This window comes from Simochromis diagramma, unplaced genomic scaffold (genome assembly GCF_900408965.1).
Source record: "Simochromis diagramma unplaced genomic scaffold, fSimDia1.1 OVJJ01000361.1, whole genome shotgun sequence".
NCBI lineage: Eukaryota > Metazoa > Chordata > Actinopteri > Cichliformes > Cichlidae > Simochromis > Simochromis diagramma.
In genome coordinates this window covers 8,504,313-8,521,167 of record NW_024386860.1, presented here as the reverse complement: position 1 = coordinate 8,521,167, position 16,855 = coordinate 8,504,313, and the positions used below count along the sequence as shown (strand labels likewise).

Here is a 16,855-nt window from a genome sequence, read left to right as displayed (position 1 = left end):
GATAAATCACAGCGAGAATTTGAAGCACAAGACCTGTTACCAACATGGGTTGACGACGAACTGGCAGTGGGTGAACATCGATGTGTGGTTTAAATCCCCCTGGCTTGATTGCCTGCAATAGGCTCCAGGTGTGCAGGAGCTGGAGTTGGCCCTGCCCAGGGGCGGATCCCAGGTCAGTTCAGGAGCCTAATGGAAACTCCAGCCACCCACCGTAGACCATGACACCAGGCCCCTCATGAATTCATATACATCGATGAGGCAGGATTCAATCTGGCCAAAAGGCGTCGACGTGGACGAAATGTAATTGGAAACCAAAGGGGGGCCACAGTTGATGTGCCAGGACAGAGAGGGGCAAACATTACCATGTGTGCAGCAATTGCAAATGCAGGATTACTCCTTCACAGATGTCAGGTTGGACCCTATAATACAGAGCGCTTGCTTGCCTTTCTCAATGATCTCCACCAGCGCCTGGTTCCAGAGCAGGGTCAGGAGGGTGAAAACATGAGGACCTTTGTAATTACCTGGGACAATGTGGCTTTCCATCACTCGCAAGCAATAACAACATGGTTTGAAGTCCACCCAAGACTGGTAAGTCTCTTCCTTCCACCCTATTCACCTTTCCTCAACCCCATAGAGGAGTTATTTTCTGCATGGCGGTGGAAGGTTTATGACCATCAGCCACATGACCAGATGTCCCTCCTTGAAGCCATGGATGCTGGCTCAGGGGACATCACAGTTGACGATTGCCAAGGGTGGATCCGACATACCAGGCGGTTTTATCCCAGGTGCATCGACTTGGATAACATCAGATGTGATGTTGATGAAAACATGTGGCCTAACCCTGAAGATCGCAGAGATTAGATGCAAATTTTTTGCCTTTTTTTAGCCCCCCTCCCCCTCCCCCCCTTTTTATCTTGGCTTTTTGCTGTTGTTTTTTTGTTCAGAATGCTCTTGTGTGTTTCATGGATATTTTGTTCACTGTAAGCAATACTGTAAAACTTTCTCTGTCCTATCATACCGTGTTTCTACTGTACCTCCTGTAGCAAACAGTAAAGAAACAAAAACTTGTTTGCTTTTTACTGGAATGCTTTTGAATGTGAACATTACTGTACATGTGGACATACAGTTACCAACCAAGACATTTCTGGTGTCAAAATAGTGGATTGCATGTTTCGCATGCAAATACCTGTAAAACTGAAACATAAAAGTCTATGCAGTTTTTGTAATGTCAATAATAGCCAGTATTTTGAAACCTGGTGTACTTTGATTGACTGCATGTACCTTGTGAAGTGAAAACAAGTGTTATTCTTTGACAGACTAATTTCATTTTGAGTCAGATTTATAGTGTTTTTGTACAGTTAGTGTGTGCAGAGAAAGATGTGTTCTATTTTGAAATGAAGAGTTAGTATATATTTAACAAAATGTATTTTTGGGAAGAAAATTATCCATTTGGCCAATTGTGTTTTGTAGGTGTGAGTCTGTGTTAAGAGTTTAGAAAAAGTATCTGAAGTATGGGTAGGCGCTTGTTAGCGATTGAAAAAAACTGTAAGTCTGAAGGTGAAGTTCACCTCTTCGGCATGTGAACACCTGTGAGTACGCCTTTGGTGCCTACATATGTGGTCAGTCTCTAGGCACATATATAAAATGTGATTAATTTAAAGTATACGAGTGCCATATTCTTTTTTTTTCTATTGAATAACTTTCAAAAAATGACTGTCTGGGCCTTATTTAATGACCAAAAGGAGGGGGTGACTCCTTTTATTGCAGAAAAACCCAAAATGTATGTAAGTTTTATGAAACAACTAAACATCTCCCTTGTTTTATTACTTCTGCAGATATTTTCTTAATTCGTTTATGGATTCAAATCTTCTTTAATATGGAAGGATGTTCATTTTGTAAACTAGGGTCCTGCTTAGAATGAATCAGATGATAAACTAGCATTTGCTTTAGGATGTACTACAATGTAGGCTGGCAGCAAAATCAGGTTTTCAGTCAGTCACATCTTCTCTGAAATATAAATAAATAAAAGACTACAACAGGCAGTCATCTAACTGAGTGTTTCAAAATGCGAGCGCACATAACAATGGATAATGTCACAGTGGCTACACCAATATTTTATATTCAGCCTATGGTTGTTGACGGCTAGAGGATTGAACTGAATTGGAAGCTTTATTAGCGAGTACCATTTAGTATCAGCACTAACAGATGGTGCAGTACAGGATGCTTTATCTTAGGAATGAGTATGCAATTGGCACATAGTAAGATCAGCTGATGACCATCTTAGACAGATGACACAAATTACTTAATGTTCTTGCCCAGACTGAGCTCCATTAGCACAGGCATTTATAGTCAGATACAGCTGCACTTACAATCGATATGTTGTGAAGAATTCACAAAAAGAGATCCAGGCGCTGGTTTTGATTGTTAGCTTTGTGTGATGAGATGGGATTTCTGCAGTACTAGATAAATGTATTGGATACAGTCTGGGCCTATCATGCTGTAATTATATTTCTAGTATTAATTATGTTTGTACTAACCACTAATGGTGGTATAGGCTCCACGTTGTCCTGCTCTTTATCTTTGAATTTATTTGTGTATTTATGTTCCCTCTGCTGAGTGTGACAAAGAGTATTGATCATAGTCAGCAGTTTTGTTCAGCAAAGAAAAGGCTGTTTTTGAAAAGTAGCAAATTTCAAACCTAAGCTGAGCAGTCACACTTCTGTAACTTCAACTTCTAGATGCATTTTTCAGAATAAACTCTTAGCAGTTATTTGTATTAGTCTGAAGCTATGCCCCTGTCCCCCACTAAAAGACTAAAAAATACATTTGAAGTCTACCAGAGCAATTGTCTGTTTCAAAAAGCATGTTGTATTTAATCTTTATTACATTTTATAACGAAAATTGTGAAAAAAAAAATGTTTTAAAAACTATAAATAAGTTAACTATAAATGTACTCAATGTATAATTAACATTAAATATTAATATTAGCATTAAAATGTCAATATGTTGTGTTTCAGTGATAGTGACTGCTAATCACCAAACGCCTGTGTGATTGCTCTGGTGGGTTTGATAAGGACTTTGGTTTTTAAACCAACAATGCAAGAAAAATGTCTCTATGATGTTCAAGAGTTTGAAATTTCTTAAATCAACTTCCCTCTGTTTTGAAATCAGTCGCTTTTCTTCAGAAAAATCAGCATCAAGTCAGGTTTATTTCTAACGTGCTCCTGAATTAAACAAAGAAGCCAAGTTGTCCAGTGCTGAGCGCTCACACGGGTGAAATGAACGTAGTGTATGCTCTCCTCTTCCGGCACAATGAAAACTCAGAGCAGCTCCTAAGGAAGCAATCAGGGATGTATCTCCCCCATCAAGGACAATCCCCAATCAAAGGGCGTTTCCATGGAATCTCAAAAATCCAGCCTGTATGAAACAGGGATGTTACTGCACCTAATCAAGACCATTATTCGATGGTTATAATCAATATAAAATATCTGAGCCGTCATTTCTATAAATATACTTCGAAATAATTTGCTGAACACTTACTAAATAAACATGCTTTAAACCAATAACAGCTCCTACTTTATTAGCAATTATACTGTTTATAAAACATAAAAACACACTGTCATTAAATGTGTGAATATGTAGGCATTATAAATGATTTATAAAGAACAACAATTGTATTTGTATTTATAAATTACATACTTATATGTACAAGCAATGCTTTATTTACTAACACTTTACTAATGCTTAATGGGTTGTGTTGTGTTACTGAAGTGCTTCTTGCAGTAACAGACTTTCTGCATTGCATTTATAACATCTGGTTTTGTTGTCATGCTTATTATTGTAGGATTGTTGTCTTACAATATAAAGCACCTTGAGGTGACTGTTGTTGTGATTTGGTGCTATATAAATAATACTGAATTGAATTGATTTTAACTAGCATTTGAGTGTGAGCACGCTTATGCTATTTAGCTATGTTCATAATAAGTGAGTCACATAACTGATTGCCATTCCTTTCATTTTTATTTTTCTATCTCCTTGTCGCTGTGGATTATCTTCCACAATTCAAGCAATAATGACACTTCTGGTTTAATAAAACACAATCCAGCTTAACGTTATCCTGCAGAGGGTCACTATGGACTAGACCCTATTCCAGCTCTCATACATGTACCGCCGTTACGTATTTAAAATACAAAATATGAGTAACTGTATTCCGTTACTGTTACCATTTGAAAAGGTGGTATTTAGAATACAGTTACTTTGTTGAAATAAATGGATTACACTGCGATATTTTCCTGTTTCATATTGTGGCGGGTCAGGATTGTTTGGGTTTTGTTTGACAGCTACGTTCTGTTGTTCCAGGTGGCAGCATTACGGTTGCCATGGTTACAGGGTGACACTCTCTCTCTCTGCAACTGTGTGTTTCCTGGGTGAGAGAGCACCTTTTTGTTGTTGTTGTGCTAAGCTAACAGGCAGAATTCTACAGGCATAGCTCTAAAGAATGTAGCCTCATGGGCAGTGTAGTCCGTGTTGCAGGGAGAATGGACTGCCATACATGTTATGTGTCTGTGAGCAAGAGGAGGGAGAAAAAGGATAGTGGAAAAGTACGAGCTGTCACCGAGCAAAAACGGGAGCTGGAAGCATATAAATATAATAATAACCACTGCAGCCAAGAAGAGTGCCTGACGAGCCCAGTTGTAAGTACGTTATTAAGACTCAACTGTACACCGTGTTTGTGTTTTCCTCCGAAAACAATAAGTTCAGTTGAAGCAGCCTGTCAACGCCTCTCTCTGTCGCAAGCAAAGTTGACCCACACAACAAAGTAAAGCTTTTTTCCGGCTACGAGCCGACAGGGACCCCGCCGTATTAGTCAGAGGTCCCTTTACTACGGTTCGGAGCCGCGGACCTTCAGTAATAGTTATAAATCACACAGCAATAGTACATTCACGTAGTTGTAAAAAGCATGATAATATATTAAGTAATCCAAAGTATTCAGAATACGTTACTGTCAATGAGTAACGTAACAGAATACGTTACAGAATACATTTTGGGGCATGTATTCTGTAATGGAATACATTGTAAAAGTAACCTTCCCAACACTGTCCAGGGTGTACCCCACCTCTCGCCCTTGTTACGAACTTGTATGTCCATGTGTTTGTTTGTGCAGGTGTTGTGTTTTTTTTCCTATGTTAATTTAGCTGTGCCAGGGCCCTGTTCCGATTGGTGCGTGGACATACTGCCCCGGCGTGATTGGATCCAGCTGGAGGACCCGCCCATTAAAAGGAGGCTGGAGTGCTACAGCGGGAGAGGTCCTCGCGTTTCTCCTCATCACCCAGCAGTAGTCCTGTGGTAGCCGCTGGCTGCAGTATACGCTTGAAAATTGTGGAACTGGAGTGGGTAGGGGTGAGCTGCCGTTTCTTTTGACCACCCGTTTTCTCCTGTTTTGAGTTGGTTAAGGAGGTTAGACTCTGTCTTTATTTTTGACTTTGTTTTGGTAAGGTCAGGGGTGCGGGATTTGTGTAGGTTTGTTTTGTTTATTGTTTTGGCCTTGGCTCACCCTGAAGTGTTGACACTCCCGTTTTGGTTCTCTTTATTCACATTGTAAATAAATCACCTCATATCTAACGGATTTGTTTCGTGTGACTGCTTGGGTCTTGAGGGGGAAGCGAGTGCCTCGCTCATGTTATGGCCTGGCCCTAGACGGGTCGTAACACCCTATGACAGCTAGGATAGGCTCCAGCACCCCCCGCCACCCTGAAAACGATAAGCGGAAGCGAATGGATGGATGGATGGATGGATGCAACAGATAACCATGCCCGTGTGCAAGTGTGCAGTTACAAAGTTTTATCGTTACCAAGATATGCACAAAAAGAAAAGCTTCACAGGATTATGGTATTTACTAAAAAAAAAAAAAAAAAAAAGCAGAATTTATTTATGCTACACATTTAAAACTTAACATTTTAGTTTAATATGCATAAGTGGGTCATTTAGGTTGTTTTCTAGCAATATCTAATTAATGTAAAGTTGTTCTCATTTGATCTTCTGGCTATTCCTCAAAAAACATTCAATTTTAACTTACCTTTTATACATTTTACTAAATTGTAGTTTTTGAATTACTACCCCAAGCTTCCATAAGTGGGCCAATTTATTTACCACATAGATTATTTCAAACAGCAAGAACTATCAGGCAGTATTCATTCAGCATTCAGGCAGCAATTAATCCCCAGTGATTGTGTCACTGTAGACAAACAGCTTGTGCTATTCAGGGGTAGGTTCAAATTTCTACAGCACAAGACGGTCAAGTATGGCCTAAACATCTCCTGGGTTTGTGATGCATGCATCCTCTATGCAATATCTGGGATTATTTTCACAGGGAGATAAACGGGGGGGAAATGTTCAGAAGAATCTGGGGGGGGGAGAAAGTCCAGCAGTTGTTCAATAGGACAACGTAGACATCCTTCCTCTGATGAAAGCGACGAGTCATGTGAGGTTTACTGCACAGAGTTTGCATTCAATGGCAGCCTTACCACAGTCAGCTATGCCAGCAAGAAACCAATGGCTGTTGTACTCCTGAGCATGATGTATCACAACAAAATGTTGGATGGAAATAGAAAGAAAGGGGAAAAAACACAATTAATCACATTCTACAACAAGACCAAAGGAGGTGTAGATACTAAGGACCAGATGGTTGGCACCTCCACCTGCAAGTGTAAAACATAAAGGTAGCCCATGGTATTGTGGTACAACTTGACATTGCTACCCTGAATGCCTAAACCTTTTTCACAGCTCAGCACCCTAAACTCAAGAATGGTATCATCAATCCATGATGGGTCTTCCTTACTGAGCTCTCAAAAGAGCTTGACACACGACATCTGAGAAGTCGACTGGAAGGTTGCCCCCAACAGGAAAAACCAGAAAGGGCCTAAACAGAGATAACACGCTTTCAGACCCATGTAACGAAGTCAGCAGTTGGTGTAGGAAATGCAATGTATCTGTGCGCAGGGATTACCTGCACACAGATGGACCAAATTACAGCTTAAAATATAATGCAAATGATTATTCTTTATATATTTATATATATTATTTTTTGGCCTTTTTTTAGGGCTTTATGTCAAAGGGTACAGTGAAGTGTGACAGGAAGCAGAGGGAGAGAGAGAGAGAGGGGAAGACATGGGGTTAGCCGGCTCGGATTAGAACCCGTGCCGCTCTCAGCCATGCGGCATATGGTCGCCTGCTCATCCCACTGAGCTGAATGGGGGCCCCAAATGATTATTCTTAATCAAAATGACAAATGTGGGATAAAAAAACACATTCATTTTAACACCAGTCACACATAATTTATCCCCAAATTCATGTATTTAACATTTGATCAATAAGGACATATGATTTTTCTTGTTCCCGTAAAGAAAAATTTGTTTAAATTTAAGTTAACCGGGTTATTTATTTCAGATTTAGCGCACTGCATAGAAGTAATAACAGTCAACAAAGGGATTGTACAGCATTTCCATATTATGGTGTGGTTATTATAATTTGTGTTAGTTTGTACATCAATCTCTTCCTAACAAAATTGTAAAACAAAAAGACGCCTGGATGCAGTTTCCATCAGTGAAGAGATCATTTCCAAATCAGCAAAATCAAATGCCTCCACACTATTTTGAGCCTGTGATTTGGAGCTTGCAAGCTCAAGCATGACAGCATAAATCTCACTTCGTGAAGTTTGAGGCCAAGGACAATATTGAATAACCAGCCGCGGCACAGTGACAGATTGATATAGCATGAACATGATACAGATGTAACCACGCTATTCATCTTATTCCTCTGTCAGTGCATTAAGATGCAAGGTGTGTTTGCCATGCCCCTATAAATAAGCTTTTATTGTGTCAAAGCCTCAGGGACTCATCTGAATATTTAAAATCTTTGGAGGAATACACTGGTTTAGTAGATTCGAACATCCGCCTCAGGGTGCCGATGTGAATTTATGAAAGTCAGCCTCAGTTGATCATCATTAATCTTTCAAATGACAGAAGAGAGATATTGGAGGTGAGGCGAAATGAAAAATGTCCATCTATTCAGAATTAATTACTAATTGATACGTAGAAATGGAAAATTTACCCAAATAAAATGTTATTACTTATGAATTTTCAGTCTTATCAAGTGCTAATGGAGAAAAGTGGGTTTAAATTTTAATGGAATCATCCCAAAATCACAGCAGTTTCTAGAAACTGTTCATTTCACATTTATATTTTAAAAGCAAAGTTGATTTTATAAACTCAATGTTCTGCACACTGGCAAAATATCAAAAATAAATTTTCCAGGGATGGTGGGTTCAAAGCAATATCAAAACCTCAATCCATCATCAGTACCTTATATCTCTGAAAAACCCACATGAACTCAGGTGGATATTGATCATGATACCAGCACACAGCAAAAATCTGTGTGAGGTCATGGAAAAAAAGCCTCCAAGGGACCTCCAATTCCCACAATCCCCTGTTAACCCGAACATCAGCACAAAGTGAAGCAGCTCTCAAGGTCAGAGGAGACGTCTATACCTACATAAATCATGAGAGGAGTCATCACAAGAAAAACTCGAATGCCCATAAGCGTCACTCAGCCTCAGTGTGTAAGCATTTTTACTTCTCTCTGCCTCACCGAGGCATCTATCAGATTTTTCTTCTCGGACTTCTCGCTGTGTATTTTTCATGATTCACCTCGTGTTTGAATCCACAGGCCAGCTGTTTCTGCTTTCTCTTTACTGTGTATTTGTCTTTATTCTCTATTAAACCCCTCTGAAAGATTAGTCCCCTTGCTCGGAGGAGCAAGACACTGACAAAGGTGCTATCTTTAAAAGAGAAAGCAGGCAAGAAAGTGCCAAAATTTCTGTATTTACTAAAGAAAAAGTTTATTGTGAAGCATATTTTGTGATTTTAAACTCCTAAATGCCAGTTTGTGATATCAGTGTTTACTTGCTATCATTTAGCATTTAATTTAAATGTGACCTTATCAGTACCAGAAGCTACTCTGAAGGAAAGAATCACATCTTTAAAGTTAATATTTACATTGATTAGGAGCATCACTGTGTTGTAGCGGTTGGGACTCTTCCTAGCAGCCAAAAAAGGGAGTCGGTTTGAACCTGCGGACCAGCTGGAGCTTTACGTTGTACGTTTGTTACTGACAAACAACATAAACAGACACTTGTTGGTGGGATCTGTTCATTGTTAGTTTCTTTTCAAGGAATCTGTAAGACAGGGAAAAAAAGTAAGAATAAATTATTTATTGTACCATGTTCGAGAATACAAAATGAACACATTTACAACATGTGCATTAAACGCGCTCATTCCTTGTCTCGAGGCTTGAATAAGGCTGCAGATGACAGCTGACTTTCATAATCCATGCATGGCTTCTGTCTTTGTCCTGCAATTCATCTGCACATTGTAGTCTTCTCACAAAGGCCCATTAGCGTTTCTTTATCATGAGTCTTTGATGCACCTTTTGAGAGAAATGGCTAATTAAATAGTCGATACCTCTTGCAATTCCTGGAAATTTGCTTATTATTGATCCACTCTCCATCTCTCCTGCTGTGAACCAGATGCATTTCTGCATTGATCCCACATCAGACTGTGCAGTGTACCGGCACAGTATTTTTAAATCTCAGGCTATTATGTATTGATCTCGAAAAAAACTTTTTATTTTTGCTTCAAAATACGTACAAGTTTAGTCTGAAGACTTTCAGCTGAAAAGCAATATCGAAACCACTGGGGTATTAATTGCGCTGCTCTTAATGAAAAAAAGAGCATTTGTTTTCATTAATTTATCTGAGGTACTACCAAATGTTCCTGTGCTCCATTAGTACAAAGGACATTTTTGGATTGCTTGACTCCTTTATATAAAAAAAAGGAAAGCAAAATCCTTTCCTCTGTCATTGCCAGCATCATCATTTTTCTGAAGGTGTTTGAAATGTTCCGCCACCTCAGTGTTAATTCATGCCTGATTTACATGATTTCTATATATGGCTCCTACTTCAAGGTACACCCATTGCGGTTTTGATACAGAGGTGCTTTGTTGTGAGGAAAGGGAGAAAAAAAAGAGACCAAAAAAACAAAAACAAAAGTCTATTTCTGTCGAACGACAACCCTCCACAGTGTTGCGGATGTCAGAAGTTGAATTTACAAGACAAAGGCGGTGAGTGCACTGCCGACATGCTGCAGCTTTCTCCTGACAGAAGGATGAGAAATAAACGGCAGCAGTTCAAAGGAAAACACGTTCCCTGTGTGCTGAAGTAAGACGTTTGGCAAGATGTCCACTGTTTCTAAATGACAGCTGCAGGTCTGTCACTTTATTTGTTCTCTACTACGTATTAGCCATGTGTTGATTGTAGCTTTGGTCCCTCTTTTGCTTTTCCCTTCTTTTTTTTTAAATTCTTAACTCAGACTATCTACATTACACTGGGCAGCATTTGTTTCACACTTCATTTCCAGGCATCATCAGCCAAGCAAACAACAGCAGCACTTGCTAAGCTTGTAGTAATAAGGTGCAATGAGCTACTGCAGGATTTACATGTTAAATCTGAGCATGCTTGTGTCTCACATACATTTAGATGAATTTACTTGGAGTGTTTTAATTGTAATTAGCCATTAATCTTTAAATACGGTGGTTTGAAGATGCAGTGACCCCTAACCAGAACAGAAATCCTTGTTTCTGCATATTGACTTCCTGTAATCCCTGTTAATTCCGTATGCTGCTGAACTTTTAGAGTTTACAAGTACTTTAAGTTGTATATGTGAGAAAAGTCCCAGTGTATGAATATGTAATGAAGTTTTACGGAGCCTCAGCCATGATTATGATTTATGAATATGCATAATTTAAATGTGGGAGACTTTCACACTGTTTGGGAATTTTTCCAGGCAAAAAAGGGTGTCAAGCATCGCACTGTTGCTGCACCAGAGTAACTGATGGAGAGAAATTCTTAATGTATTGAGAAGAAAACAAGGAAGATGTTGTCCGTAACACAGAGTTCCTGCCTTTAATGCTATCAGTTTCAGCAGGTGGTCACACGATGAGGTGAAAACTGCAACTACAACAGTTACGGAGCTGATTACAGATCTGCGGTTTGTTTGATTGCTCATGGTGGTCACTGTAATATTAAGATGTTGTTATAGGTTTGATTTTTGCCCCCATATTGTAGCTGCGTGGCTTTGCACTCTGTTTTTCAAGCCTACGTGAATAAACAGAGTGAAGCAAGAAAATCTTAGATGTGGAATGAGAGCATCGTTTTGGTAAATATAGCAACCTTGGATTGTGATGCTGTCTTCACATGTTTTCTTCAGCTTTATAGCCCTCAGTCATTCTGTGTCTGCGATGTGTTGACCTATATCATAATGATTGCAGTCCCAGACGTTTCATATGATTATGATTTAACCAAACTATGAGCTTCACATATATTTTTCCCACTCACAACTTCAGTTTATGCACGAAAGGTTTTGAGAGATGCTCCCATCACATTAAAAAAAAATTATAAAAATCAGCATGTTGTTCCAGAAACTAAGGAGAATCCCCAAACTTTACTGCGAACACTTTTCATTGGAACTACTTTCTGTCGCAGAAATAGCACCTGTGAAAGTTGTTCACTGAAATCTCTCCCTCGTTCACTCAGTCACCTATATAACAGATTCTCAATCAATAAAAGTGTCATGAAGGGTTGTGGTACTTCCACCAAAACTGCACCAATCATCTGTGACTCGTTAGATTAGCTTGTCCTCACACCACAAAGATACCTGCCTGCATCTGCTTTCTCTCTCTCTCTCTCTGCATATGTCAGTGAGGGGCTGAGACTGCGCCCAGGTGATGAATGACCAATGGTGGATAAAGTACACAGCAATAACCTCCAGGCAATCCAGAGCACATTCGGGTACAGGCCAGCAAATTTATCATTCAATTGTCAGAGGATTTTTATCAAGTGTGTTTTCTCTTGTGTCTTTTGATTTATTTTGCAATTTATAAAAGTCACTCTGAGTCAGCATTCGACAAGTGTCACGAGGGCCGTTTCACAATAAGCTTAAACAAGACAGGGAAATATAAAGATTTGAATAATGCCCCCCAAAGAACAAGGATGAAACCAGCCATTTTTTTATTTGGAAAAAAAAAACATTTTTGTCGACAACAGAGCAACACGAGTGGTGCTGAGGCCAACAGTACGCTACAACCTAAACAGGCGACCTCGCTCTCTTTCCTCTCTCTGCTCAGACGAGTGGAGTGCGTGGGTTTGGGCAGCATGGTGTAGGAGGCACAAACCCTGCTAAGCCCCGTGGGCTATGAACACTCATCAGCACATGGAGTGCACTTCACTATCTTGCACAAAATATACATGCACCCCCATTACGCAAATGGGTCTACAGCAGTGGAAAAGTTGTCTCAGCAAACCGCTTGTTTATTTCTGTCTAGCAGGCTAATTGTTAATCATTTTCTTTTTAATTGTGGTGGAGGAGCTGGCCTTTCAATCTGCAGTGGCAGGCCTCCCAAGGCTTGCCACAGCGTTAATGTGATGCTCAGGCTCATGCGTTTTGTCTTGCAGCAGCAGCCTGTCCCCCGGCAGCCACTGAGCGCAGCATGAAGGCAGCCCTTGAGGGACATTACCAGGCCAGCCTCTCGGAGGCGTAATATCTAAGCTGTTTCTCTCTGGAGGCAGGGAGCCTGGTTCTCTGTCTTGCCCAGCTCTTGCATCTCTCTCTGGGGGCTTGGCAGTGCCTATGTGGGGGTGGCAGTGATTGATGATGCCCACTCCGTTTAACACACTGTGAAAACCTAGCAGCAGATGGGCATCTACAGATGTGTGCTTCATTGAAAAGCTATACAAGCCGAGATCTTAAGGAAGTTAGCTTTGCCACAGCATGTTAGTGTGCCTTTTTTACATTTGTTGTATATCATGTTTCTGTTTTTTTGCATTTGGATCACCCCATTGAACATGTATCATTCAATATGGCACTTGTCAGGAGAAGGGTAAGCAATGATTCAATGGGTTGCTTCACTCTGAGAGCATAAAGCCTGTTTAAACATTATAGCACAATGGGAGGGTTTTTTGGACACGTTGTAATGCATTTAGTTGCTAATTTATTGCATGACTACATGCATGAATTTTCTTATTGTGCAGTTTGGAACCATCTGTAGAGAAATAGCATATGTGCTGCAGGTTAGCACTTACTCATTTTGAAGAAAATTGACCCCCTCACCCACTGATTTCCTCCACCAGTCTGATTTGACATAATAATCTTATCAACTTTACAAGACTGCAGATGTGAATAACTTAAACATTCTAAAGTTATTTCCATGCAAAGGGGAAAAGAGGGTAGGAGGAAGTTATTTGTCGGTCTGGTGAAGTGGGAGGAAGTCCCATTTAATTGGATTTTGACGTGCCCTGTTGTCATGGCACCCAGATCCCAACTCTACACATGTGTGTGTGTGTGCATGCGTGTGTGTGCGCGTGTGTGTGTGTGTGTGTGTGCGTGTGCGTGTGCGTGTGCGTGTGCGTGTGTGTGTGTGTGTGTGTAAAAGACAGAATAGGAGCAAGCGAGAGACAAGTTGGAGGAGAAATGAAGACAGAGAGACAGACAGATGGGGAACAAAAGGCCGACGATTTATCTGATACAGGAAATGAGGTTCTGTAAGGACCGTTTAGTGATGAAGGTACAGACAGTAATAGCAATTGAGAGAAATAAACGCATTTGACCATTTCTCCCAACCGGCCTACAGCTGGTTAAGTAGCCACGAATCCCTTCACCAGTAGCAAGTGAAATCACAGCCAAGAGGTTTAGTGCATGTGTAATGAAGGGACACAAAGTCCATCTGCATCTCAGTCTGCTTTGATGCTTTGATGTGGCATGTGCTCTATCTCGTTTTATCTCCAAAGGCGACTCTATCAAAACTCAGATTAGCAAGACACACATATCATTTGTCTGTGCTGGATATGAAGTTCAAACAACGATCCTGTACATCTTTTTTAACCCTTGACTAACTAGTAGACAAACAGTATGGGGAAACAGCTACTTATACAGTACTTGCTGCTGTCTAGGGGGTCTTTTATAATTCCAGTGGAAAGCGCTTTAGTTAAAGGTGGGTTACTGACACGCTGAGTTCAATTTAATTGTCTGAATACATTTTTTTTTAAAAAGTAAATCAATAAAAGAAATCTGACTTGAAAAATAAATGTTAAGGATATTAAAAGAGCAACATAAGGGCGGATTAGGCTTCTATCCTCAGGAGTAACAAACTGAGTCCCATTTCAGTGTGAATGTAAACACTAATATTGACATGGAGAGCTCCTGTAGCTTAACTGTGAACACGGGGAGCTCTAGCCAATCCACTCTAACACTTAAACACACATAAAGACACTTCTTTTGAAGATGCTTTACGTCACAGACAAAAAGACACTTCTGTGAGTGTGAGGCGTTTGATTTTGAGGAGTTCCCAAAGCGGAGAGCAGATTTTCTTAAAATAATTTTCAGGATGCATAATTTCAAGAAATTCTGAGACATTAGGGAAATTCTCTGTGTGGAGGAGGTACAGTAAAAGTTTTAAAGAGGCACATTGAGCCTCTTCGCATTCAAAAAAATGGACTGCGACAGTGCTTCTGACAGCAGCTTACGATTTTCATAGCATAGCGTTTCATTTTGTCATTTCCTTTGGTTGACAGAAATCAAAATACCTAAGGCAACACCTTACTGGAGCATTCAAATCTGGACAAGCACAATCGAGTGTTAATCACCCAGGATGCACTGCAGACACTCAAATATTAGACAAGGCGCAGCACGAAAATTCATTTTCTCCTCAAATAAATGAGGGAAATGACTTTGATCTCTGAGTGGAGAAGAAATATTAATAATCTTTTTAAAGATGCACAAAGGTGTCCACGTAGCTTGTTTTCATTGCAATTTGTCAAATAGTGGTTAATCTGGAGTTGGTGTTTTTTTGTTGTTGTTTTTCACTTCTGTCTTAGAATCTGTATTTGGAGACATTCAGAGCTATGGAACATCTGCTAAAACACTATGTTTAACTCAGACTAGTATCTTTTCCTTTACCCTACTAAGTGAAAGTAAACAGCAGGTGAAGGAATCTGAAGGAAAGAGCAATGATACCAAAGCTTTGTGAGAGTTGAAGTGCAGTCCCTAAACTGAAAGTCATTTGACTTTTATGCTACCTTCAGCCTGTTCCCATCAGAGGGTGAGGTTTGTGCCATTTTGTCAAAGAACAACAGTTTGCTTGTTGACAAACTTTCAAAATATTAAACTGCACTAATCTAACTTTCAATTAAAAAATCAAAAGTAGATCTTTTGATTTTCTAAAACAGAGCTCTCATCCCTCTGATGTATAAATCAGGTAGCATCTGAAAAAAGGGCATTTATTTTACACCATGGCATAATAACTTGTTGCAGCACCATGAGATGGTGTTGGTCCACGAGTGTGCCTCCCTTTAAGCAGCCAAGGGTAGTAACCTATTAGACTGTTCAATTAATCCATTTTTATGAACTGTTAACAGTGACACTATGTCATGGGCAGCATGGTGATCAGCAGTTCCTCTTTTTGAATCCAAAATCTTACCAGAGTTTGCATGTTCTCCCTTTGCTGACCTCCTCTCACGAGGCTATTCTAAATTGCTCATAAATGTGAGTGGCCTGTTTGTCAGCCCTGCCACTTGTCTTATGGCTCCAGCCCCCCGCGACCCAGAATTGGATAAGCGGAAAAAACTGGATGGATGGTTTTTATTAAAAAGCTTAACTCTAATTAACACTGAACAAAATCCAGTTTGAATAGGTAGTCACCTGAGTACACAAAGGTTTGGCAAGGCTAAATTAAGCTAAGCTTTGCAAATGTTGTGGATATTAACCCACATCAAGTGAAGGATTATTTCTGGCCAAGTGAGCATGAATCATTTCTAAAAATCTAAAATATTTGAGCTTCAGATTTTTAAATCTTAGGCACAAAAGACTGTAGTCTTTTGTTTTGTGTATTTGTTTTTCCCCTTTATCTAACAAGGCCACAGCTCTGCGGCTAACCTTGCACTAACCTAACCCCAGTAGAAAGCTTTGGTCGGTCTCTAGAGGGCTGAAGGTTTCTGTCCTCTAAAGCTTAGACTCCATTTATTCTATTCTAGGATAGCTGGGGTGTATGTATTATTACTATTATTATTTGTTAACAGTTTCTTGAAAGTGCAACTCTCTAATGAGGAGTTTCCCTGACTGTTAAATTGTGAGTAGAATCTTTTGGCTGGATGCCTGTTAAGCTCTTGCTAATTGTCGGGGAGGAGGGTTACCTTGAAAACACTCTTCAACTCTCACTTCACATTAAGGATTACCAATATAGGGGAGTGAAAGGAGAATAGAACAGACTTCAATCCATCGAAAACTTAAGATGGGATCCTATGGGAAGATCCCTGCCCATTCATCTTTAATGTATCTCAACTTGTGCTCCGAGGCTCAGAGGACTGACAATGGAGAACAGACAGAACGAAAGAAGAATGGGGAAAGAGAGAATTTGGAAGGAGAAAAAGGAGGACGAGGGGGCAGCTTACTGGGGAATAGGAGTATACTGTGAATGATTGATGAGAAGGCAGGGCTGTTGGGTGCATTCGCCAAGCAATAAAAATGGACTAATCCATCCTTTTCACTCCCTGAGGATCATATCACCATAGCTGTCACTGAGGGTCTGATTTTGAGAACTTTTCAGTCTGTTCACTGACCAGTTTTCGAGAAGCAGAACTAGGGGATGGGTTTTTTTGCCAAATGGTATCCATCCCAGCGGAGACCCTGCATCACTTCCTTTTTTCAATCACTTTTTTTTTTCATTTCCATCATGCTTTCACTCGCCCCGG

At 40.0% G+C, this 16,855-nt stretch overlaps 1 long non-coding RNA gene across 1 annotated transcript; it reads left to right on the top strand.

Moving 5' to 3' along the window:
• Positions 1 to 325: 325 nt before the first annotated feature.
• LOC120732618 lies at positions 326 to 15,897 on the top strand. Its single transcript, XR_005695615.1, has 4 exons — positions 326 to 1,549; positions 1,985 to 1,991; positions 8,725 to 8,731; positions 15,887 to 15,897. It is a non-coding gene; the product is annotated as an uncharacterized LOC120732618 (long non-coding RNA).
• Positions 15,898 to 16,855: the final 958 nt, after the last annotated feature.